This window comes from Mustela erminea, chromosome 4 (assembly GCF_009829155.1).
Source record: "Mustela erminea isolate mMusErm1 chromosome 4, mMusErm1.Pri, whole genome shotgun sequence".
Lineage (NCBI taxonomy): Eukaryota > Metazoa > Chordata > Mammalia > Carnivora > Mustelidae > Mustela > Mustela erminea.
Window position 1 is genome coordinate 76289832 of NC_045617.1, and position 24041 is coordinate 76313872.

Genomic DNA, 24041 nt, shown 5'->3' on the forward strand with positions numbered 1-24041 from the left:
GTACAGGTCTGTGAATCGCCAGGTTTACACACTTCAGTTCACACTTCACAGCACTCACCATAGCACATACCCTCCCCAATATTCATAACCCGACCACCCTCTCCTTACTCCCCTACATGCAGCAACCTCTCAGTTTGTTTTGTGAGATTAAGAATCTCTTATGGTTTGTCTCCCTCCCGATCCCATCTTGTTTCATTTGTTCTTTTCTTAGCCCCCAAATCCCCCATATTGCTTCTAAACTTCCTCATATCAGGGAGATCATATGATAATTGTCTTTCTCTGACTGACTTATTTCACTCAGCATAATACCCTCTAGTTCCATCCACATCTGAATAACTAAACAACATTGCTTACAAGCGATGACAGGTCCATGGGGAAACACATTCCCCATGGGGAGTGATGGGAATGCCCATCATTCCCTCAGTTTTGGACACATACGAAAGATCACCATGGCTTTGGAGAGTTCCATAAAACCAAATGATTCCTGTGTTGCAACTGCACTGTAGTTCCAATTTTTCATTTGCCCAATTCCAGTTTTTGTTCTTAAGGACATACTATAATAACTGTGCTGCATGTAAATCTCTGTCTCAGACTTGGCATCCCAGGAAGCTGACCTATGGGTGGAAATCATTACAGGCTATAGCAAAGAGAAAGTTCCCTCAGTTTCTTCAGCAACACAAAATTAGATTTCATAAATCACTTTGATGAAAATACCATAAGCATAAAGAAATACTAATAGAACCATAAGAAATCAGCAAGAACAGGGCTCAATTACATGTGAGAATTTATACACTAGGATCAATATCAATCCTATTATTTTACAAATACAGTACAGATTAAAAAATAGGTTGTGACAATTTTAAGGGGTAAACAGTCCCAATGTCCAAAAACATATTAATAATGTCTATGTCACAATCTCAATAAAGCTGCCCCCTAGAGTACTACACAAAGGCTATTTCTAATAATATAACTTTTATTCACTTCTGGCTACTTCAGCTGGGTCTTCCTTTCCATTTAGTTTTTTTCTCTTTCTGTTCTTTTACTCCTTTTTTGCATACCTACAAAATGACACACTTTCTTCATATTGTAAGGGGAGTGATGATATCTTGTGCTTTACAAATTAGTTATTATTTTAATATTAAAATGTGACTAGCTTTTTTATTTTTCAAGAGAATGTTATGGAAAGCCAGAAATAATTTTGAAAAAATGACTGTCTTTTTAATTCAAAACATGTTCTCTTTCTTGGTACATCCACATACATATTCTGCTTATTATTTCTTAAGCTCTTTAACTTATTTCTGCCACTTTATATTTGTATGAATATAACATGGGATGATTTTATTCATATTTAAAAGCCATAATAGCTATCATTTATCAGTTCATTATGTACTAAATATACTAATTTGTCATGATTGCCCCAATTCAATCCTCAAACAATTCTATGAAGTCGGTACCATTATTATTTCCAATAAAAACTGAATGAACCTGGAATACCTTGGTGGCACAGTCATTCAAGCATCCAATTCTTGTTTTCGGCTCAGGTCGCGATCTCAGCATTCTAGGATCAAGACCACCTTGGGCTATGTGCTAAGCATAGAGTCTCTTAAGACTCTCTCTGCCCCTCTCCCAATCCCTAACATAAATAAATAGTTAAAAAAAAAAAAAAACCTGAGTGAACAGACAAAACTAGAATGCTTGCTATAAGCTCTTCAACATTATAATAGATATCCGATGCAACACAGAAAAATGTAAAAAAAATTGAAAGTTGGAAAGAAAGAAATTAACTGTTCACCATTCATAAATGATTATTTATAAGATAATTAACAAATTATTTGTACTAATTAAGAGTTCAACAATGACAGATGATCAATATATAAAAGCAACTATGTTCCTATACATAAGGAAACATAGCAAAAAAAATATCATTTTAAGAGCTACTGGATCTGGACTTCTGGCTTAAGATGTAGCTATATAGTTTTCTGTTCTCCAAAACTTCTTTAGAAACAAACAGGTCAACCAATATAGGGCAAGAAAATACATAGCAACTTCAATGATGTTTGTTAACAGGAAACATCTACCCAGAATATGGGTAGATGTAGCCAAATCACTAAGAAAGCCAAGCAGTGGAAATTATAGGAAAAGAAAAGGAATTTCTGATGAGTCTCATAAGCCACAGAACTTCTGTACCAGAAATAAAATTCACCTCTAGAAGGCAAGGACTTCACACTGAACAGTCTTGGGTTTCAGGTTCTTGAAAGGTCAACAAAAGTTGAGGAGTCATGTAGGTACAAAAACTAAATGGCTAAGTTCACTAAGGAAAGGGAGGAGCACAGATAGGGAACAGAAACACAGCTGTGGTCATATAAGCCTTATGGGTAGGATTACCTGATTCAGCTAATATTGTCTGGGACATAGTTACACTAAACAAACAAGCAAACAAACAAACAAAACACAAATCTGTTGTTCATTGGAAAATCAAATTTTACCAGGCATCTACATTTTGTCTGGCAACTCTAACTCCAGGATATCAGAAATATCTAGAAGTGTAGAACCTCAACCTGAAGAGACATTACTGAAAGTCAAAAAAAAATAAGCAAAATAAGCATATTCAGGGTAAGAGAGATATAAATACTAGAAGAAATGGAACCAGAAGCAGCAGATCCCAGAAAGTCCTTTAACTGCAAAACATACTATTTATTGAGAAGAGCATTGAAAATAGACACACACACAATTTAATTTACAATATTTCAAAATGAACCTAAAGAAATTAAGAAAACAGACCATTGAAAAATAAACAAACAAATATTAGAACTAGAAAAGCTCAGAAATTAGATGTTTAGATAGTGAGAAGATTAAAATAAGAACTGACAGTTCTCAAGGAAGATTTAGAAGAAAAAAAATCTTCAGAAATATGCTGACTAATTGAATATAATAATATAAATAAATAAATAAATAAATAAATAAATTATATAATGGTAGAATTAAAAGGAATTAACCAAAGAAAGATTGACTATAAGGTGAATAAATGGTGTAGAGAAAAGTGTAAAGGATAAAACAGAAATAAGGGAAAAAGTTCTTGAAAGGATTTAAGAAATTAAATATATACACACACCGAAAACAGGAACTTTCAAAAATGAAATCACAGTATGAAACATTTTAATATTTAAGCCTCTAATTCAATAAAAACTTACTTGAAATAAAAGAGAAGTTATGGAGCACCTTAAAACATAAAGGAAACACATGTCAGTAGAAGTACTGCTTCTTTTAAACTGAGGAATAATTCATATATAATAAAACATATATTATTATGTATTCTATGTATTATATATTATTATGTATTAGTTTTGACCATTGTAAACCTAAGTAATATCCACGAAAGCACTGGGAGCTTGCAGAAATATATCAGTATGTGAAATTAAGATATTACCAAAAAGATTCCTCCCATTAACTACTTATCTTATAAACGGAACACTTTATTTATGATTGTAACAAAACTCTATTAATCCACATGCTTGTGAGAGTAGCCAGGAAAGCCTGTAAGTTTCTCAAGAAAAGAGTAAAAGGATCATAGAAAATTTAAAGTAAAATCAATGAAAGGACAGAAGGAAAAGTAATAAAAGGAAGGCAAGTTTAACACGGTTTGGATGATTTCAGCGAAAATATCTATGCCAACCATTTTCTACTACATGTGGTGCTCAGGAAATACTGCATTCTGGAAACTTTAATGGTGTTAGGCACTCTGGTAGATGTTAACTTGGAGACATAGCCCCATACGCTGCCTGTTCTTATTGGCTCACTATCAACATGAGGCATGGAGACATCAGCTAGTTAGAGATTATGTAGTAATTAATGTCATTACTTAAATCAGTGAGATTGAAGTTAGCTTGGGGTGGGCAGAGAGAACTCTTAGCTCGGCCCTCACTGCACCTTGCTGTGGGGGAGAGTCAGGTTGCTTCGAAAACCAGTGAGCCAACAAATCTCTATTTCCTAGCTAAAGCTCCTTTTAATGTCCTCATTTGTCATCCTCTGCACTAAAGCAGTTATGGTTTATAAAAGAAACTATTAGCTGTTTGAGAACCCATAAGCACCCTAAAAGTCTTCAGAGCTCCATCAAGTTCACCACTTCAAACAATGGATAAAGCAGTCATTGTACCTTGGGGTAGTCATAGGATATCATGGATGAAATGTTTTAAATCAAAATGGTCAATGACTTTTGCTACAGTCTCACCATTCTGGCTAAATATTTGTTCTCATAACAAACATTTATTGAGCCTATAAATTGGGCTGGAAGCTGCAGATAGAGCGATAAATAACAGGTAGTTTGCATTCAAAGTTCTCAGTCTACTGGAGGAGTTGGGCAAAGAAATGAATGATTTTCATATGTGGAAACATGTTACGGGGAATAAAGGAGTAGCTCGCTCAGTTTAGGATGAATCTTATCCTTGGGAGCTCATGGAGGACTGCAGAATATCATTACTCAACCACTTTTTATTTTAAAGGCCTTTCAAACAGGAAACCCATTTAAAAAATCCCCTCATTCGAGCTGGGCTCTTGGTTTTGTAAAACTGGTCTGCAATCACAAGGATGTAGCTCTTGCAACATCAGAGATGAATGCCATTTTGGATAAAAATTTAAATCAAAAACCTGATAGGGCAAGAGGCAACTAAATATGAGAGCAAACAGCTGACACTTTAAATAAAATGGGAATATATCCAAATGTCAAAACAGTATTGATGATTTTAGCAATTAAAAGAGCAGTAGGCTTCCACACATTTCACAAAAGAGCAAGTTCAGCTTTGCCTCAATTAACCCAGATTTCAATTGAAGGGCAGAAGAATCATGAGCCAAATGGATCCTCCACAAATCCCACAGTGAAAGTGTAACATATTAAATCTGGGCACCTTTCAACATATTTTTAAAGCCCATTTTTTAAACTGTGGCTTTATTTATGGCTGCTAATTTCTCTACCTGATGATCTGGCTGTGACTAATTAAAAACTTAAAATTCAATGTAAAAATATAAAATTAGCAATCCAGAAAAAAAAAAAAGCCAAAGACATAAAGGGTTGACTCTGATTTTTCAAAATAACAAAGGACAGAATGAAAATGAATTTGTTCTGCCCTTGTACCCAATGCATAATAAGACTGAGAGGACAAACTCAGTGAAGTTAAAGGGCAATATATTTGAAAGGAAGATATTTGAAATAAATGGACATATTTATTTGCCCAGCATGTATAATAACACTTTAGCACCCATAGTTACTAGAGGTCATGGAAAACAAATAAAAATACCTGGGAGCAAAAGAACAGAATAATTTTCTATGTAATGAAAACATTTATAGCAAAGATAATGGCATAGTTAATTATATTGCCATACTTCAGGGAGCACTAAATAAATCATCTAACAAAAGTCACCCTATCAGATGAAAAGCACAGCAAAGGGAATATGGTCAATATTATTGTAATAACATATGGTAACAGAAGGTGACTACACTTCTCATGGTGAGCACTGAGGAATGTATGGAATTGCTGAATCACTATGCTGTATATCTGAAACTCATATAAGACTGTATGTCAACTATACTTTGATTTAAAAAAATCACCCTATCAACAATAAAATGCAATAAGGGTTCTCTCTGCGTTCGAAGTCTACAGAATTTTCTATTGCTAAGTGAAGAGGTAACTAGACTTTTCGGATTTGTTAGCTAATGAAATGCATCCCTATACTGTTGGGGCAAAGTGAGTACAGAATCAGCATTTGAACCAAAATGGTACATGGTGAAATATTGCCAATCACTGGAAATAGAAGGGAACGTGAGGTTAGATATTGATTTAAATAGGTGAAAGTGGTCAAAGGTATCAATTTCCAGTGCTAAAATAAGTAAGTAATAGAAATATAAAGAACAGCAGCATGGTGACTGCAGTTAATAATACTGGATTACATATTTGAAAACAAGTTATAACTATGTATGGTGATGGATATTAACTAGATTTATTGTTACAATCATCTCACAATATATACAAATATGGAATAACTATGCTTATACCTGAAACTAAATAATGTTATATGTCAATCATACCTAATTTAAAATAAACTCATAGATAAATAAATGTGTGCTCTTCTATGTACAACTTTTATAATTTTCCATAATTTACATAAAATTCCTGGGCTATAACCTTCCTATTTGTAAAATGGGTTTACTCATGCTTATCACTTCCTTCTGGCAACTGGACGGACAGACTACAGCTTTTTTATGCTTATTCAGTTAGACACACAGGTTTAAACAGCCCAGAAATGGCCTGGATAACCTGCCACTGCTCATAGTAAATAAGCACCTTTAACCATAATCCATGTTAAATACTTATAATCACAGTAAATAAGAATGAACTCTAAGAGGAGGGATATGTTCACTAATGCCACTTGGTTCAGTGTAAGCTAGAGTTGGTTTACTCAGTGACCTTTACAGTCTCTCTTCTTTGGGGTCTGAGAACAAGGGACAATAATCTCTCTCTCTCTCTTTTAAAAATTATTTTAGACTCGGGTTTGATTATATGGAGCTAGACTACTTGCTGCCCTGACTGGTAGCACTCTGTGATTCTATAGTTAGCTTTATGATTCTGTCTTTAGTCTTAACATAACTTCTTTATCTAGTAGAGAAATCTGTATTTCAGATTCTCAGGTAAGCTGAAAAGTTTTAAGTCAAAAAGAAGCTGAAGTAAAGAGAACAGTGGAAATTTTAAAAAATCAATGATAGGCAGGGATGAATAATAATACCAAGATATTATCTGAGTGCAAAAAATACCCAAAAATTTATCAAAAAGCTATCTTTATCTTAAGGATTATCAAGAATAATTTATTGGTAGATGAGGAAAATGTTGCTAAAATGAAAATCCATAATTTGCTTCACTCTTTCCAAAGACGATTCAGAGTAAATGTCAGCAACAGACTTATAAAACTCAAGAAACAAGATAAAGAATTATTTGAATTGCTGAGGGAAAGCATGGCAAATCTAACAAAATTTTAAAATGGGGGGGGGAGGTCTAAACCTATAATAAAAATAAAATAGCAAAGCATAAGTACTAAATTATACTACATTTGTAATCTCCTTAGGTCCTGGATAATATTTTTGTACAAGTGGCAAAGCAGTATTGCTCACATTTACTATGCAATCTATGAAAAACTCCACAAATGCCAAAACTATTTCATGAGGCTTTAGCAGAGGAGATGGTATTGAAATTCTGCATAGAAAAGATTTGTACTTAGCATTTCTCTGGCATTAGAGAAATGATTGGAATTTTTTTCTTTTAATTAAAACTGTCAGCATGGAAGGATTTAAGGATGATCAGAAGAAATCCAAGCAGCAAACTTCATTAACCAAAAAAGTTACAGGAAAAGTAAAAGGCACTATTTACTAGTGTTATAAGAAATGGTTATATACATTAGGTATATTTGGTGGTATTATAAACATATTGAATCTAATCCTGATGAGGATCTTAAAAATTCTTCAACTAAAATTCTACAAGTTGTGAATAACCTAGTATTTTGATGATCAAAATAACTGAAAAAATAGCCTTTGCCCTAGGATTTCTGTAAGGATGAAGAAATAAATATATTTCAGAGGATTATAATGTAAAAACTTATTTTTTCTTTCCTCCTTTTTAGTTTGCATTAAAATAGTACCTAATGAAATGATAAAGATTTAATTTTATTTTAATTTAAGTTAATCACCCTGGTAAAAATCATAAGAAGCCTAAATAGTAATCTAACAGACCATCACGTGTGCTCAAAGCAATGAGAACAGCCTGCTTCATATAGCACTAGTTACTTTTCCCGCCTGCTATTAATATCATCTAAGTAGCAGAAATGCACAGTCCTTTAGAAACATAATTCATATAGGGTCTAAACTGGTCCCTCTGATTTTTTTTGAACAAAGAGAAAATTCTCTCCTACACGGTATGTTCAGGATAAAGCCTTTTGTCCAAAGAGTTGAATGCAGTTAAACCTCAGTAAGTATTCAATGCATTGATATGAAAATGTGAATTAAAATTTGAGAAAAGATCACAGTGTCTTTTTAAAAATTTAAAATAATTAACATATAGTTTATTATCAGTTTCAGAGGTAAAAGTCAGTGATTCATCAGTTGCATATAATACCTAGTGCTCACATATCACATGCCCTCTTTTATGCCCATCACCCAGTTATCCCATCTTCCCAACCCCCTCCCCTCTAGCAACTCTCAGTTTGTATCCTATGATTAAGAGTCCCTTATGGTTTGTTGGAAACCCTCTCAGATTTCATAATGTTTTATTTTTCCCTCCCTTCTCCTATACTCATCTGTTTTGTTTCTTAAATTCCACATAAAAGTGAAATCATATGACAGTTGTCTTTCTCTGATTGACTTATTTCACTTAGCATAATACAATCTAGTTCCATCTATATGATTGCAAATGGCAAGACTGAATTTTTTGATGGCTGAGTAATATTCCTATCTATCTATCTATCTATCTATCTATCTATATATACATACACACACACACACACACACACACACACACACCATATCTTCTCTTTTTTTTCCCTTATTTATTTGACACACAGATCACAAGTAGGCAGAGAGGCAGGCAGAGAGAGAGAGAGAGAGAGAGAAGGAAGCAGGCTCCTTACTGATCAGAGAGCCCAATTCAGGGCTTGATCCCAGGACCCTGGGATAATGACCTGAGCTGAAGGCAGAGACTTTAAGCCACTGAGCCACCAGGTGGCTCATACCATATCTTCTTTATCCATTCATCTCTCAATGGACCCCTGGGTTCCCCTTTCTCTGTATCCTGCCAATGTCTGCTGTTTCCTGATTTGTTAATTTTGACCATTCAGACTGGTGTGAAGTGGTATTTCATTGTATTTCTATACACTAACAATGAGACAAGAAAGAGAAATTAAGCAATCAATCCCATTTATAATTTCACCAAAAAACCACGAGATGTCTAGAAATAAACCTAACCAAAGAGTCAAAGGATCTGTAGTCTGAAAACTATAGAACACTCATGAAAGAAACTGAGGAAGACACAAAGAAATGGAAAATGTTCCATGCTAATGGATTGGAAGAACAAATATTGTTGAGGAATTTGAGAAACAAGACAGAGGATCATAGGGGAAGGGAGTGGAAAATGGAACACGATGAAACCAGAGAGGGAGACAAACCATAAGAGACTCTTAATCTCAGGACACAAACTGAGGGTTGCTGGAGGGGAGGGAGGTGGGAGGGATGGGGTGGCCGGGTGATGGACACTGGGGAGGGTGTGCGCTATGGGGAGCACTGTGAATTGTATAGGACTGATGAATCACAGACCTGTACCCCTGAAATGAATAATATATTTTATGTTAATTTTAAAAAGTCTATGGTATCTAGAGCAATCTACATATTCAGTGCAATCTCTATCAAAATACCATCAACTTTTTTCACGGAGTTGGAATAAATAATCCTAAAATTTGCATGGAAACAGAAAAGAACCCAAATAGCCAAAGGAGTGTTGAAAAAGAAAACCAAAGCTGGCGGCATCACAATTCCAGACTTCAAACTGTATTACAAAGCTGTAATCAAGAAAGTATGGTACTGGAACAAAAACAGACACATAGATCAATGGAACAGAATAGAGAGCCCAAAAATGGACCCTCAACTCTATGGCCAACTACTCTTCGACAAAGCAGGAAAGAATGTCCAATGGAAAAAAGACAGTCTCTTAAAAAAATGGTGTTGGGAAAATTGGACAGCCACATGCAGAAGAATGAAACTGGACCATTTCCTTGCACCATACACAAAAATAGACTCAAAATGGATGAAAGACCTAAATGTGAAACAGACATCCTTCAAAATCCTAGAGGAGAATACAGGCAGCAACCTCTGTGATCTCGGCCACGGCAACTTCTTGCTAGACACATCTCCAAAGGCAAGGGAAACAAAGGCAAAAATGAATTATTGAGACTCCATCAAGATTAAACGCTTTTGCACAGCAAAGGAAACCATCGACAAAACCAAAACAGAATGGGAGAAGATATTTGCAAATGTCTTATCAGATAAAGGGCTAGTATCTAAAACCTAGAAAGAACGTCTCAAACTCAACACCCAAAGAATAAGCCACTCAAGAAATGGGCAGAAGACACGAAGAGACATTTTTCTAAGGAAGACATACAAATGGCCAATAGACACATGAAAAGATGATCAACATCACTGGGGATCAGGGAAATAAAAATCAAAAACACAGTGAGATACCACAGTATACTGTTCCAAAAAGCTTTGGAAAAATGTTAAAGGGGGCTCAGCCTTCTCTATTTTAGGCCACACCCCTAAAATCTACTGCCTCAAGAGCACAGCTGTAATCTTAAATTTAGTTTTGATAAAGCCCCACTGCCAATAAGCCATAGGGGCTCTTTACCTTTCATAGCCACCAACTGAATGAATGAATGAATGAATGAATAATTAAAAGCAATATAGTACATTTAAAATATGATAGTGCTTTCCCACCAACCTGAAACCTTCAATTCTGGAGGATACTTTGAGCTGAATAAGTTAACTTTATTGCACTGTATCTCTCTAATAACACAGAGAAACTTTCCCAGAATATTATAATTGCACTGGGAAGTTTTACCCGATACTCCTAACTTTTCTTTTCCTTAACTTTCTCTTGTGATTTTTATAAAACTCATCAATATCTCTCTTTGCCACTTTATTTTTATAATTTCATCAATATATCATAAAGTTACTTTTCTAATCTTATGACTTTCAGAGACTCAGTATGTAAAATGTGACTATTCAAATTATTGTATATGTTAATGAGACAGATGGTAAATACCATACAGTCTGCTTTATTTACACTGAGTACGCCAGTCTATCTGTACATCAATCAGTTATTTTGGTGTGCTCAGCTGCTTCAGTCAATAGAGCATGTGACTCTTGATCTTGGGGTTGTGAGTTCAAGCTCCACATTGGGTTCTTAGCGATTACTTAAAAATAAATCTTTGAAAAATCATCCTTTTCCACATGTTGATGTTCATTTTATAAAAATATTTTATTTATTTATTTGACAGAGATCACAATTAGGCAGAGAGGCAGGCAGAGAGAGAGGAGAAAGCAGGCTCCCCACAAAGCAGAGACCCCGATGTGGGGCTCAATCCCAGGACCCTGAGATCTTGACCTGAGCCGAAGGCAGAGGCTTTAACCCATTGAGCCACCCAGGCTCCCCTGTTGATGTTCATTTTTGCCTCACAGAGACATATATCTAGTTATGAGAGTGAGTATTTAATGACTGCCTGATTACAATTCACTCTGTTAACCTTTCTTGATTCTGAGCCTCCTAGACACAATGTTTTAGAAAAAAAATTCACTCATCTTGTGATAGAAATATTTAAAGTTGACCCCATCAATTATTTGCATTTCTAATAGCTATTTTTATTTCAACAGGAAAATAAGATTTGTTCCAAATAAGAAGAGCTATAAAACCTGATGTTAATATATCTGCACATTTTTCCGTTTCTCACGGAAATACAAAAAGAACTGGACATTGCTTTAAACGTATATTTTGGGAAGCAAAAGCAAGGACATCTAGCAAGATAACGTCTTTTTCCATTGCATTCAGTGAACAAAAGACCAATGCAGTCTAATTTATATTTGGAGATTCAACACTTTGGAACATTAATCCTCTGCCAATTCTATTCATATGCTAAGTCCTTACAATTGAAGTCATGTCTTCAATATGTTGAGTCTCTAGAAACTAGAAAAGATTTTAGGCTCTTAGCAACTTTTGATCCATGAATAATTTTACACATGTCAATTGCTTCCAAAATTGTAAGAGTTTCTTTAGTTTTATGAGGTTTTCCTTTTGTGCTGCTATCCTGAGAGAAATCACTTTTTTAGTACTTTCACTACCTTCTCTGACATTGTATCTATTTCTTTCTATAAATGGTATCTGCTCATTTGCTTTTTGTAATATCCTATTGGAAAAAACTCATAGCTTGAGCTCTGAATTTCTGTCACTCTGTAGCCATGTGCCTAGAAAGCCTGGATGGTCTTATTGATTAGTATGAGATGCCAGCTGTTGATTCTGGACGCATTTAAAGATCTTAGGAATGTAGATACATCGACGTCATCATCTAAAAGATAAATGAAGCTCTTCCCAAAATAAAATTTCTAGGAATTTTCATTGATAGTAATTCAGTGAAGATAGTATAATATGCGCACTATCACTTCTGGCTAAAATTAATCATATAGCATATAAAGAACTTACATAATTACAGTATTAAATACTTCACATTAGAATGCTCATTTTATACTTAGAGAAACTGATGCAAAGGCTCTTTATATAAGTTGAAATATTCAAATTATGTGCCAGGCATTCATGAGATATGATACTTAACTAATGTATATTCAGATAGAAGCAATTCATTCCAATAAAATATGACAATGAATTCATATGGTTTCTGTAGTGCATACTGCAGTGGCCCTGTTCTGTAGCCTCTCTATAGGTGATGCCTCCCCCCAGCTGCTGGGAATATTGACAACTGAGTTTTTTCACTGGGCATCACCCCTGGCCTCAGGGAACTGTCTTACCCAAGGTTGCATCTCTTTCTAAAAGACAAGGTTCAACTACTGACTGGCTAATGTGGAAATGGAAAGGCCCTAGGCTTTACACTGCCTCAATGTGGCACAACTCTGAAGGGTTAAGCCTGATCTGGAGCTCCTTGGAGGATGAGGTGAGACCTCATTTGCAGCTTCTCCCTCAGTCCTACTCTGCCTCCCTCACTTCCTCACTATAGAGTGTCCCCCTCTCTCCTAGCACCTCTAACTAGTCCTCTGCATCTCAGAAAGTTTCCACACAACACAGTCAAAGGAAACTTCTAAATGTTTTCATTTGTAGAACTTCATAGGAGCAATATTTAGTAAAAATCAGTTCAGAGATCACCAAACACAAAGTGTCGAACAAAAAAGTCCTGATTGGTTTTTGCTCATTTTCCATGAACAATTTGTTTTGAGTTAAAAGATAAGGCAAATCAGTGATTTTCTTTAATTTCTGCTTACATAATGGATATTGAGGAAGATTTGCCCAATAGTCTAGAACTGTCTGACATAGCTGGAAAGCAAAACATGGAGAGTGTACTTTACTTCTAATAAAGGTTTAAAGTAATGGATTTCTACATCCTCGGCAGCCAATTCACCTCTGCTCCATCAACCTTCACCTTAGCTCTCCCATTCCAGCCCTATTTAAGCAAACACTTGGAAGGGCTGCAGAGCAAAGCTTTGACCTAGTTAAGGACTGCCATAGCTTTTCCTGAACTTCTACCACCCTTTGTAGTTCCCAAAAGTATGCCCTGTAAAAGTCTGAAACAATCCTAAAGAAGATAGGCTGGCATCACAGTCAGTAGCACATCTGGGTAGCAGACTTTCTGATTGGCCCTGAGTGCCTTTTAGTTGATGGGAGGAGAGGGACAAGGTTAAAAGAAGTTGGGCCAGACTGAATTTTCTGCATCTGAAGATTGACTTTGCCACAGTGAAGCTGCTGAAGAGTCTTTTAAGGAAATGAGGCAAACTCTGTCAAAGAGCCAGCACCAGGGCACCAGCCATTCAGAGGGTATAACTGGAAAAATTTTGGTAATCAAAATGAGAGAACTTTAACATTATCAATTAAGTCAGAGATAGTTACCTCTTTTTCCGTATCACCCCTCTGGTCACCAATACACTGGAGAAGAAAGAATACTAGAAGAGGAGAGAAAGCATAGAAGCATAAAGAGAGCATAGAGAAGCAGTCATGGCCTCTTCCCATGCAGGTGAAGCAGGGAAGGAAGCTGATGGGGAGGATAAGAGAAAAATTGGGTAAGTGACTGGAATATTAAGACCTGAAAAGGTAAGGAATCTATGAGATCTGCCATAGACATTTTTTTTTTAAAGACTTACTTACTAATTTTAGAAAGAGAGAGTGTGGGGAGGAGGGAGGCAGAGGAAGAAGAGAGAGAATCTCAAGCAGACTCCCTGGTGAGATTTGGAGCTTGACATGGGGCTGGATTTCATGATCTGGAGACCATGACCTGAGCCAGAACCGAGAGTCAGACCCTTAAACAACTGAGCCACCCAGACATCTCACTGCTTTAGATGTTTTTAATGAAAGGGAAATAGGAATCAGCACAGGCAAAGGTGAAGACTGGGTGTTTCCACCAGTCGAAGGGAAAACTAGATGTTTCCACCCACTGGGTTAAGACTGTTCAAGACCTGGATACATTTCATTTTAGCAAATAGTTGAGAAATATTAGCCAACTTTATTGGAGATAAATGATTAAATTAAAACATTTACTCTCCTACTTGACAAGATACACTAACTGAAGGACAAATTTTCTGTTCACTAAAGAATTTTCAACTATGCTTCTCTATTTTTATTTAAAAGAATTCATAGCCTTACATGAAAGGAAACATAATCATAACATCGAGTGAAAAAGAGAAGTCTACAAAGAAATGATCCCATTTATACAAATAAAAAGTGCATGATTACAAGTTTGTATACGTTTTCTATATTTATATATCTCTTTTTCTCCCTCCAAAGTCTAAAACTAGAAGTTAACACGGGGTAACAGTGGTTAGAAGGATTACTTGAGAGTGAAGGTAGAATGAAGTTTTGCTTTGTTTGTATTGATTGCATTTTTTTGCAAGTAAAGAATATGGTATGTATTTTTTAAAACAGTCAAATGAAGGCAAAGGAAGAGATTCATCAAGCAGGCAATGGTCTCTTTTCTGCATGCAGGTCTCTTCAGACATTCGTGAACATGTCATGACTTTATAATCACTAGAGGTATCAATTAAGAATGGGTTCTATTGAGCACATAAATGAAAATCCAATAAGAAAACATGTCTGCCACTTTATTAACTCCATAGCAGTCCATGTTCCTTCTTATTTCCTACTTGCTTCCCGCTTACATTCATTTTCACATAAGTTAAGGTATTAGATATGGTCTTTGGAATTTGGTTAATCTTTGGTTCCCTGTTTTTAAAACATGCAAAACAATTCTAGGATTTTCCATGGTAGCCATGGATATATATACAGTTTCAGGGAAGCCCGGAAGTAAATCTACTTTGGAAATATGTGAACACAAAGTGACAGCAGCATATTTGTAAGTGGGTAATCTTGGCTGGGCCTTTAACTCTACTAAAATGTATTTCTAAAGGGAGTCTGTGGCATTTTCTACTCTGTATGTTTTTCCAGCAGGATACAGTTTTTATCTGTCTGTGTTAGTATGGGATCTTGTCCAAAATTAGGACTTCTCAGTATTCCTGGACTCTGCAGAGGTGTTATACTATGCTACTGCTACACACTAATTACAGGATAGGGTGATCAAAATGGCAGAGTGGGCTCTTGTCCCCTCCTTCTGCTTTCACTTGAGATTCTCCACATATCTTGGCTCTATATATTGAACTCTTTTAACAAGTCAGTGAAAAAGAGAATCTTCTAATCTTCAAGCTTTTATGGAAGGAAATTTTAAAGTCTCATTACTTTGAGTCTTTAAAGTCTCATTACTCTTAGTAATGAGAAAATAAATCAGTTTATTTATTTACTAATAGTAATTCAGTCCCAAATATGTGGTGCAACCAACAGGACCAAAGCACTTTGCTCTCGTGTCTGTTTGGTCCATCTCACCACACTGCCTCCCTTTTGATGCCAACTTCATTGTTAGTAGCATTTCTGTCTTCCAAAGCCTGGGATTTTGAATATTTCTGTTCAAAATAATTGGGAGAGGTGTGCCTGAAGAATTTAGGTGTCAAGACCATAGTTGTTTACTATCATCACCTCTGATTTCAGTAGAAATTTTGGTCATGGTTGATAAAACTGCTAAACTTAAGCTACTCTATTTCAGTCAATTTTCTAACGAATCTATTCACCCTTTGAGAATTATATGGCTATATTCCAGTTGCATTGAGGTTTGTAATGTTCTCCAAGAGGCAATATATTTTGTGGCCAATCCTAAAAAATCATAACTCAGGGAGATATATTTGGTGTTTCTGCAATTTGTAGATACAACAACAAAAAATCTATAGCCCACATTCTGTTTGTTAAAACACCAAAAGTATTTCAAATATTAACTTTCTAACCACAATTTCAGAAAGTGTGTAAAGTGTTTGTCTTATGCAATTTAAAACTCTTATCACAAGTGATATGTCAGCAATACCATTATAAGCAGGAATGGCAATTCAAGGCAATTCCAAACCAGCTGCACAAATAATAAAATAAAAATCACACAAAAAATTATCTAAGTAAGTGAAATGTAAATCACCTTCTATTCTCATGTTAACCCTAGTAGAACAGATATGTGTCTTTCAATGCACCTTTCTTCACTTGGCTTAGTGGTTTGATCTCATTTAAGTGTTTAATTGGTTACATGCTTCTGTCATACACATATTGGGAATACTTCTGTCCACCAAGTGCTATTTATCTGAAAGAATTTAAGATTTCTATAAGACATGGGTATTTTAAATCTGACACATGTATGCAAATAAGCCTAACTAGGTACAGTGACCTCTTTCATTAATGGTTTAGATTGTAAATGCCAAGAGTTAAAATAAAAATTAGAAGAGGGACCAAAAGTAAGAAGAGAAGAACAAAAAGAAACAAAAGAGAGAAAATCAGAAAGAATGGCATTGTTTGATCAACATTCTAAGGTGACATGTATGGGTCAAGAATCTATGGGTCTGTGTCATTAAAAGGGTCCAATAAAAATGCCAAAAAAGAGAAAGAATACTGTGTAGAATAGTGTGACTGGAATGAATCTATAGGATCATCCTGTCCAACTCCATCAAGTCAAAAATGAGACAAAAAAGACCCTGAGAAGTTACCTTGCCCGAGGTCATAGAGTTATCAGGTCGCAGAACTGGAAAATCCAGCCACATGTTCTTGATTGAAAAATCAAAGTACATAAAGGAAGATTTGTAAATAGTATTTAATTATTTAAATAAGTATGCTAAAGTAAGCCTTCAGAATAAAAAATGGAAATAATATATGATCCAGTATCTCCACTACTGGTATTTATCCAAAGCAAACAAAAACACACATTCAAAAAGATAAATGTATCTTTATGTTTATTATAGCATTATTTACAATTACCAAGATATGGAAGCAACCCAGTGTCCATCAAAAGATGAGTGAATAAAGATGTGGCATGCATACACACACATACACACACAACGGAATATTACTCCGCCATAAGAATAAAATCTTGCCATTTGTGACAACATGGATGAAACTAGAGGATATTATGGTAAGAAATAAGATAGACAGGAAGACCCATGCCATATGATTTCACAAATATGTACAATCTGAAAAACAAACAAAAAAAATAGACAAAAAGAAAGACTCCTAAACGCAGACAAGAAACTGACGGCTGCCATAGGGGAGGTAAGTGGTCGGATGGTTGAAACTGATAAAAGGGTTAAGAAGCACAAACCTCAAAATACAAACAGAATAATAATAAAAGTATAGTAACCTGGCATATTTTAATAAATAATCCCAGTATATAATAATTTGCATTGCTTTATAAGAATAGTTTCCTATGGATTATGGTAATAAAGACTAAAAAATTCTATTGTAATTGTCAACTTTTATGTATATTAAAAGCTTTCCACTTCCATCAGTGATGACCACAAGATACGCATAGCTATCGATTGTAAGCTATTTGTACAGGACGGATTAATGGTTTCTTCTCCTGTAAATATAAATATTTCAACCTGAGCTCATCAAACCTTCAAACTGTTAAACAACCGTTAACAACATCCCAACCATTCACCCCCTTCCACTCTTCCCCGGAGTTTTCTTGAAATAGTGCCTTGTGGAATAGACTGATGAACCATAATGTAAATGTGAGCATATAAATTACTTTACATATCCTGACACAATTTGGCTGTTCAAGAATTATACTTTTGATTTAGCCAGAACATTTTATAGCTTACTTTTATTAGTAAACTGTTAAAAAACCTTCTGGATGCCTTAAAAGAAGCATGGGCAGACCCAACTCATTTGCCTTTCCTCCTATCACTTACATAATGTGCTATCTGAGGAATAATCTTATCCATATTAAGTAAGAAATACACTAAATTTGTGTCAGAAAAAAGTTTTCATATAGAGGCCCTTCATAGGTTAGATCTTTTGAAACAAAACATGAATTACTGGTATTTATTTTCTATTTAAAAACAAAGTTTAGATTAAATTAGATTTGGCAGCAAAGTTTAACATGTAAACACATATGTATATGATTATTACTATGTGTGTACATACACTCATATGCTAATGCATGTAATATGCTCACTAATACATGTTTTATTTATTTGACAGAGAGAGAGATCACAAGTAGGCAGAGAGGCAGAGAGAGAGGGGGAAGCAGGCTCCCCACTGAGCAGAGAGCCAGATGCGGGGCTCCATTCCCAGGACCCTGAGATTATGACCTGAACCGAAGGCAGAGGCTTTAACCCACCGAGCCACCCATCTCTGCTTATGTAAAAGTGGAAATCAAGTTGACATCCAAAGATAAACAAGACCAAACCAACAAAAAAGTCCCATGAGAGTTCATATACATCAGGACAAGGGCTGGACCTTGGGTGGAGATCTGAGGGCATTCGTGGCCATCAGAAGATCAAAACAGCCTCATGTGGCCATCAAGCCACCAGGTACTAGATAAACCTTTTAAATAATGTTTTATTTAGAACTATGGGCCTCCCATTCTCACAAATATCTTGAGAAAACAATGATTTGTTACAGTATTTATAATCATAATCAATACTAATTAACACTGTGACTTTGAGCTAGTTAGTTAAAATACTGAGGCATGTTTCCTCACTGTGATTAAGAAAAGCTCACTTAGCATATTACAAAGATAAGCATGGTCTAAGTAAAACTCCTGACACTTGTTAGGCATGGGCTAAATGTAAGTTATATTAATAATAATAATAAAGAATATACATATCATGCCTAGACATTAAAATGATCCAGTCTGTCTTTCATTTACATATTTAAAGCCTCCGCATATAAATTTCAAAGGTGGGTTACTGTATTGATCCTGGAAAGCACTATATCTGGCTGATTTGGTTTCTTTAATCATCAGTTGCTGGACTGAAATCACAGTCATTCACATTAAAATTCCTGAAATACCTAGTTTATGCATTAAGAGATAAGGTCCATAGATTTTTTTTTAATGGTAAAATATTCTTGTATTCATTTTCACAATGTTTCTCCTATATAACAAATATACATCTTCATTTAAAAGGGAGTTATTAAAGGGTATTCACAGTTTATAGCTCTAAGGCTATTGAACTGTTACCTTGTCACCTAGTCTTTCCTGGGTCTGTGAAAGCTAAATCTTGGAAGCCACCACAGAGCAGACATTAATTTTTCAAAGGCACTATCCCTAAATATCTTGTCTACCAGCTCTTCAGTTATAAGAGGTACTCTACCATATTAGAAGAGTAAAGAGATCTCCTTCCTGAAAACATATAAAAGCCTATAAAAATGCTTCTCATCAAAAAAAAATGCTTCTCTTCAATAAATGCATATGCATTATGATTATGAAAATCAAGTAAGCTAATCTGGGCTGCTAGCAGGTGGCAGTGTTGCAGGGAGGGTGAGGGGGAGGGGACAGTGATGATGGCAATTATCTATTAGTAACCTGAAGAGAAATGGAAATTGGGAGGAACTAAATTTAAAACAGAGGACCCAAGATAACTGATGGGATGATAAGAGAAAAGGAAGGAGGAACAGAGGGAGGAAAGAAAAAAAGGAAAATGGACAGAACTCCTGCTATTTTCACTCAGAAGCCCCTGCAGGAGCCCTTGAAGTCTTGTGAATGTCATAAATTCTTTCTTGTCTCTCTGCCTCTGCATATTTTGATCCCCTTTTTAGGTTCTTTTTTTTGGCCTGCCAAAATAGCACATATCCTCCTAGTTTAAGCCCAAATTTTACCTTCTCTATAAGTCTTCATTAACTTCCTCAGGCTGATATGGATGTTTCTTTTTCTTATGTGTTTCTAATATGGTGGATGACATTATTTTTACAATGTTTAATTTTGTGTGAGCCCTTGAAGTTGAAGAGAATATTTTAGATAATGCATACCTTGTATATAGAAAAGTATGTACCTGGAATATGGTAAATGATTATTTTGTGTGTGTGTGTGTGTGTGTGTGTGTGTGTGTGTTGCTTTTATTAGTTTTCACTTGAAAATACATAGATTTCCCTTGGAAAAATCAAAGATAGAATTTGAATGAAATAACTAACATTAAGACAGATTTTTGAAACATTACACATATTGACATATAAGCATATTCAAAATTCATAAAAAGAGCATTATCAAAAAGGAACAGGGAACAGACAAGTCTTCATTAACATATCTATAATCTATTGTCTGTGTCAAAGAAGAAAATCTTCAATACTTGCAAAAGCCATCATAAAGTCTAGAAACCTAGGAATCAGAGGATTTGGGGGCTGGAAGGAATGTTAAATATCACTTCTCCCAACTACCCTGCCAGTATGCAAATTCTCTATCCCGCAATTCTGCTAAGTGAGCATGGAAAGAATGCTAGGATCCCCCCACCAGCTATTTGCCTTGGAGCCTGATCTGAGAAATGCCAGTCATGCATCAGCATTACCAAAATGGGTTTCAAATTCTCTCTTGTGTAAAATAATGTGAAAGATCATGAATGAAATGTGAAACAAATTATTTAACAAAGTACAACACTCTCAATTGGTGAATTATACTTCCAAGTTATTTTCTATACATTTTAGTAGACAACTATGAGAAAATTTTCAGTGAATAATTAAATGTAACCCAATTAACTACAGTTCTTATTTCTGAACAGGAAAAAAGAAAATAACAGAAAAGAGAAGTATAATTAGAAAATATGTGGTAATGTACACTTCTGGAGTAAAAGTTGAAGAAAGGGCATTGGATTTCGAACACTGGTTTTATGATGAACTAATTTTTGTGATCAAAAACAATGTTTTCTTTATTATTTCAAAACCATTTCCTTGTGTTCACTATGGTCAAATGCAATATACATCATGAATTATCCTTGGAAATGCTTCATGTAGAAATATCACTTTTTTGTTTTTTTTAAATATCACCTTTTTAAAAAATGTCATTTTTTCCTTTCAGAGAAATGATCTGATTTGGAGAAAATGTAGGAAAGAACAATTACTATGAAAAAAATAATACTCTAGAATACCCTGTTTTATCCATTTCAGAACCTAATTTTATCCATTTCAGAACCTAAATTAAATGTGACAGGCAATTCACAAAAATCTATGTGATTACCAGAGGGAATTTTAAAAATTGTATTTATAATGATTTTGTTTCCCTAATTCTCCATTTATATTATTTAGGGACTGATACTCAGAGCTCAATTATGCTTATTATTATTATTATTAATTATTATTATTTACTATTAATGTAACCTAACGCCCTTCATAAACAAGTCTTGTATTCCCCAAGTTATAGTAGACTCTATAGGCATTTTTTAAACATATCAGAGCTCTAATACCTCCTTGTACCTAGCAGAACAGTGGACTTCTATGCCTTCAGAATCATTGAGACCCAAAATTATTTAAGTGTATAGGACACTTATTTATTGAATTTAGCAACTGGGAGATTATTTCTTTACTGATCACAGGCCCATCCATTAACTACCACACACAATTACTCTGGAAAGGCCTTTGATACTCCATTAGCTGTGGACATACTAAAACCACATTACTCTCTGAGGACTTCACCAAATTCCCATGGGAGCCCTTACCACAGCATGATACAAAATGGCTTGCTGTGCTATTCTAAAATGGTTTGACAACAGCATCTCTACTGATAATAATAGGCACAGTAAAGCATGGCCTTCACTTCATCCAAACATTACCAATGTAGGTATTTCTGCTGAGTTCACAGAAAACAAGGAGCTGCTTTTCTAGGACCTTTATCATCTTACATTTAAAATTATATATTATTAATAATTTTTATATCAGATGAATGTATATGGCCTTATCATCTACACTTACATATAGAAAAAAAAAAGCATAAAAACAATCCCCAAATAAATAGAGCTATTGACAAGTAAATTATGGAAATAGTAAGCAATGGACATTTTAGAACATCTTTAGTGAGACAGTTTACAACCATATGTGTTATTTATTTTGCTTTTCAGTGTCAGATTGAAAATGGTTCATTCCTAGTAATGGTACTCATGACAACAAGCAAGGTTTGAAAAAAAAAAAAAAGTGGCCCTTTTTCTGCTGAGCCTTGAAAGATGGAAATCATTACGGAAACATAAAAAAGGAAAGAGAGAAAGAAGAGAAGGAAAGCAGGCTTATTGCTACTCAGGTTTTGTTACGCATTTGTGACAAAGAGATACATAAAATCCATTTTAAAATAAATTTATGATAGAAATTGAAAGACTATTCAGAAAACGACTTAAGTAATTTTGATTATAATTTAGTTCAGAAAGTTTTTGACTCCTAGATGATGTACCTTTGCTCGAAGCCTCAGTAAAGCATGGAGAAAGATGACGACACAAACAAATGGCATTTTTTAACATGATAAATAACTTGAGAGCCTTCTTATACCAGACTCATGCTCAATATTCTATAAAAATCTTTCATTCCATACTTGGAATAACTGACAACTGATGTGAGGAAGAAACCAAAGTTTAAAGAGTTTAGTTGACTTGGGTTGGAGGAGCAAGATGGCAGAGGAATAGGGGACTGGAATGTCACCAGGTCCCAGGAGTTCAGCTAGATAGTTATCAAACCATTCTGAACACCTACAAACTCAACAGGAAATAGAAGAGAAGAAGAGCAGCAACTCAAGGAACAGAAAACTGACCACTTTCTGGAATGTGGGACTAGCAAAGAAATGAATCCAAAGCGATGGGAAGATAGACCATGGGGGGAAAGGCTGGCTCCTGGCAAGTGAGAGAGCAGCCGAGCATAAAATCAGAACTTTTAGAAGTCTGCTTCACTGAATGACATTGCTCCAAAGGCTAAGCAGGGGATGGAGACCTTCTGGGGACAGTATGGTCTCAGGACCCGCAGGGTCACAAAATGACCAGGGATGTCTAAGGGTGGCAGAGCTGCCAGGTATCGGAACAGGGAAGCCGGCTGCAGAGATGGAGCCAGGAGTGAGCTCTCAGTTCGGGATTACCTCAAACAGTGATCTGAGGCACAGTCGGACCACTGCTCTTTGAGCAGGGAGCCCAGAAGTGGCAGATCGAGATAGACCACCTCATCTCCTCTGGGAGGAGTGATGTGGGAACGCAATGCAGGAATCTGTTGGGTTTGGAGACTCCAAACAGGGCCATGTACCAGAGATAGAAATGCTTGGTCACAAGCCTGGTGAGCATGGAGTGCAGCTAGAGACCAGGGGGATGGGAGTGATTGACAGTTTTTTCTTAGGGCGCATAGAGGAGTGGGGCCCTGAGCTCTCGGCTCCTCTGGGTAGGAGATTGGGAGGCCACTGTCTTCATTTTCATCTCCACAGCTGTATGAAAAGCATTCAAGGAACAAAAGCTACCAAGACTAAAACCAAGCAAATTGCTTAGCTTGACCATCGCAAGGGCAGGGCAATTCCACCTCGGACAAAGACATTTGAGAATCACTGCAAAAGGCCTCTCCCCCAGAAGATCAGCAAGAACATCCAGCCAGGAAGAAGTTTACTGATCAATGAGAACATTGGAACTCCAGAGCTGGGGGAAAGGAGCACATAGAATCTGTGACTTTTTCCCCATGATCCTTTGGTCTTCAAAGTTAATTTATTTTATTTTATTTTTTTCTTATTCTATTATTAAAATTTTTCCTCTTTCCTATTTTAACATTTTTTAACTATTTTATCTTATCAATACCTTAAAAATTTTTTTTTATTTTTATTGTTATAGTCGTATTTTATAACTTCATTGTATTTAACCTTATTTTTTCAATACATATAGGATTTTTTTCTTTAAAATTTTGGGATACAGCTTCTTCTATTAGATCAAAATATACCCTAAATCT

The 24041-nt window shown here is 35.4% G+C and overlaps 1 protein-coding gene and 1 long non-coding RNA gene across 5 annotated transcripts in view; both read right to left on the bottom strand.

Moving 5' to 3' along the window:
• Positions 1 to 24041, bottom strand: part of NKAIN2 (sodium/potassium transporting ATPase interacting 2) — a 998970-nt gene that overhangs the window by 470355 nt on the left and 504574 nt on the right. The window lies entirely within an intron of this gene.
• Positions 138 to 9386, bottom strand: LOC116588501. Its single transcript, XR_004284976.1, has 3 exons — positions 9230 to 9386; positions 6215 to 6217; positions 138 to 277 (listed from the first exon to the last, which is right to left on the bottom strand). It is a non-coding gene; the product is annotated as an uncharacterized LOC116588501 (long non-coding RNA).